Below are 4,053 nucleotides of genomic sequence, written 5' to 3' on the forward strand. Positions count from 1 at the left end.
GGAGAAATCCAAGGAAAACAGAAGAAACAGAAATAAGAAGAACCACCTGTAGTCCCAGCTACCCTGGAAGGTCGAGGCAGGAGAGTCACTTGAAGCTGGGAGACAGAGGTTGCAGTGAGCCAAGATCATGCCACTGTGCTCCAGCCTGGGCAGCAGAGTGAGACTCCTTTCCAAAAAAAAAAAAAAAAGTATAAAAATTAGCCAGAAAAAAAAAAAAAAAAAAAAAAAAAAAAAAAAAATTAGCCAGGCGTGGTAGCACGCACCTGTAGTCCCAGCTACTTGGGAGGCCAGGCAGGAGAATAGCTTGAAGCTGGGAGGCGGAGGTTGCAGTGAGCCAAGCTCATGCCACTGTACTCTAGTCTGGGTGACAGAGTGAGACTCGGTCTCAAAAAAAAAAAAAAAAAAAAATGCAAGCACCATGCTAGATAGATTCACTGGTGAATTCTACCAAACATTCTGAGAAGAAATTAAAATTGTCTATAATCTCTTCCAGAAGTTAGAAGCAGAGAGAATACTTCTGAACTCGTTCTGTGAGGCCAGCATTACCCTAACGCGAAAACCAAAGACATTACAAGAAAATAAAACAACAGACCAACCTTCTCATAAACGTGTGCAAAAACCCTCAACAAAATGCTAAGAAATCAAATCCTACAATGTACAAAAAGTCACACACATTGACCAAGTATGAAAGACTAATTGAATATTCAAAGACTAATTAATGTAATGTAAGTTATTATATCAACAGACAAAAGAAGAAAAATTATATGATCATCTTAGCAGATGCAATAAAAAGCATCTTCCTCAACTTGATGAAGAACATCTACCAAAAACCTACAGCTAACATCATCCTTATGGTAAGAAGTTACAAGTTTGGCTGGGTGCGGTGGCTCATGCCTGTAATCCCAGCACTTTGGGAGGCCGAGGCGGGTGGATCATGAGGTCAAGAGATCAAGACCATCTTGGTCAACATGGTGAAACCCCGTCTCTACTAAAAATACAAAAACTTAGCTGGGCATGGTGGCGCATGCCTGTAGTCCCAGCTACTAGGGAGGCTGAGGCAGGAGAATTGCTTGAATCCAGGAGGCGGAGGTTGCGGTGAGCCGAGATTGCACCATTGCACTCCAGCCTGGGTAACAAGAGCAAAACTCCCTCTCAAAAAAAAAAAAAAAAAAAAAAAAAAGGAAGTTACAAGTTTTCCCATTAAGATCAGGAACAAGGGCTGGGCGCATGGTTCATTTCTATAATCTCAACAACTTTGGGAGGGCAGGGTGGGTGGATCACCTGAAGCCAGGAGTTTGAGACCAGCCTGGTCAACATGGAGAAAATCTGTCTCTACTAAAAATATAAAAATTAGTCAGGCAAGGTGGCACACACCTGTAATCCCAGCTACTCAGGAGGCTGAGGCACAGGATCACTTGAACCCAGGAGGCAGAGGTTGCAGTGAGCTGAGGTCATGTACCACAGCACTGATGCCTGGGCAACAGAGTAAGACTGTGTCTCAAAAAAAAAAAAAGAAAAAGAAAAAGATTGGGAACAAGCAAGGCAAAGATGTTTCCTCTCACCATTCCTTTTCAATATCATACTGGAAGTTCTTGTTAATGCAATAAGACAATAACAGGAACTAAAAGGAATACAGATTTGGAAGGAAGATAAAACTGTCTTTGTTCACAGATGACATGATTTTCTATGCAGAAAGTCTAAAAGAACAAACGACACAAAACCTCCTGGAAAAAAGTGATCATAGCGAGACTTCAGGATACAAGGTAAATATAAAAAAGTTAATTGCTTCATTATATATGAACAACGAACAAGTGGAATTTGAAAGGAAAAACACAATACCATTTTAATTAGCACTCAAAAGAATGTAATACTCAGATATAAATGTAACAAAATATGTACAGGATCTACATAAGGAAAACTGCAAAACTCTAATGAAAGAAATACAAGAACTAACTAAATGGAGAGATATTCCATGTTTATGGATAGAAAGATTCAATATTGTCAAGATGTCAGCTGTCTTAGTCTGTTCAGGCTACTATAACAAAATGCCTTAAACTGGATATTTTATAAATAGCAGAATTTATTGCTGACAGTTATGGAGACTGGGAAATCCAAGATCAAGACACCAGCAGATTTGGTGTTTGGTAAGGGCCTGTTCTTCACAGATGGCACCTTCTCTTCATATGTCCTCTTATGGTAGAATGGGCAAACAAGCCTTATAAAAAGAACTACAACCTCTTTTATAAGGATATTAATCCCATTCACAAGGTTAGAGCCCTCATGACTTAATCACCTTCCAAAGGCCACCCACTTTAGTGTGATTGCATTGAGGATTAGGTATTAATATACGAATTTTGTGGAAACACAAACATTCAAACCGTAATAACAGTTCTTCCCAACATGAGCTGTAGATTAAATGCAATCATAATGAAATTCCCAGCAAATTATTTTGTGAATATCAATGAATTGATTCTAAAATTTATATAGAGAGGCAGAAGACAGAGCCATCAACACCCTATTTAAGGAGAAGAACAAAGTCGGAGGACTGACACTATCTGATTTCAGGATTACCTTAACGCTACAACCATCAAGACAGTGTGGTGTTGGTGACAGAACAGACAAATGAATCGATGAAACAGAACAGAGAGCCCAGGCAGAAATAGACCCACGCAAATATAGTCAATTAATATTTGACAAAGGAGCAAAGGTAATCCTATGAAGCAAAGATAGCCTCATCAAATGGTGATGGCCATCTGTATGGTTGGTTCTCACATTGCTGATAAAGACATACCTGAGGCTGGGTAATTTATAAAGGAAAGAGATTTAATTGACTCACAGTTCCGCATGGCTAGGGAGGCCTCAGGAAACTTACCATCAAGGTGGAAGCAGAAGCAAACACATCCTTCTTAACATGATGGCAGCAAGGAGACGTGCTAAACAAAACAGGGAACCCCTCCTATAAAACCATCAGATCTTGTGAGAACTCACTCATTATCATGAGAACAGCATGAGGGTAACCACCCCTATGATTAAATTACCTCCTACCGGGTCCCTCCCATAACACATAGGGATTATGAGAACTACAATTCCAGCTGGGCATGGTGGCTTACGCTTGTAATCCCAGCACTTTGGGAGGCCGAGGCAGGTGGATCCCCTGAGGTCAGGAGTTCGAGACCAGCCTGACCAATATGGTGAAACCCTGTCTCTAAAAAAAAAAGAGAACTACAATTCAAGAGGAGATCTGGGTAGAGACACAGCCAAAGCATCAAAGCATATCAGCATATATGTGGGGGGGAAATAATGTAGACACAATCCTTATATCCTTCACAGAAATTAACTCAGAATAGGTCACAGTGTTAAACAAAATGCAAAACTATAAATTCCTACAGGATAACACAGGAAAAAACCTGGATGACTTTTTAGATCCAATACAAAAGGCATGATCTGTGAAGGAAGTAATTGTTAAGGTGGAATTCATTAAAAATTAAAACATGTCCTGAAAAAGACACTGTCAAAAGAATGAGAAGATGAGCCATGGATGGGAAGAAAACATTTGCAAAAGAAACATGTGATAAAGGACTGTTATCCAAAATGTAACAAAAAACTCTAAAACTCAACAATAAGAAAAAGAACAACCCAATTTTAAAACTGTGCAAAACACCCAAACAGATACCTCACCTAAGGTTATACTGGTAGCAAATAAGCATATGAAAAATTGCTCGAAATTACATGTCGTTAGGAAATTACAAATTAACACGAAAAAGAGATACTGTTATATGCCAATTAAAGTGGCCAAAACCCCAAAACACTGACAATAAATGCTGATGTGGATGTGGAGCCACAGGAAATCTCATTCATGGCTAGTGGGAATGCAAAATGTTATAGCCACTTAGGAAGACAGTTTGACAATTTCTTATAAAACTAATCCTATTCTTACCAGATGATCGGCAATCATACTCTTTAACATTTATCCAAATGGGCCAGGCACGGTGGCTCACACCTGTAATCCCAGCACTCTGGGAAGCCAAGACAGGTGGATCACCTGAGGTCGGG

This window comes from Saimiri boliviensis, chromosome 20 (assembly GCF_048565385.1).
Source record: "Saimiri boliviensis isolate mSaiBol1 chromosome 20, mSaiBol1.pri, whole genome shotgun sequence".
Classification (NCBI taxonomy): Eukaryota; Metazoa; Chordata; class Mammalia; order Primates; family Cebidae; genus Saimiri; species Saimiri boliviensis.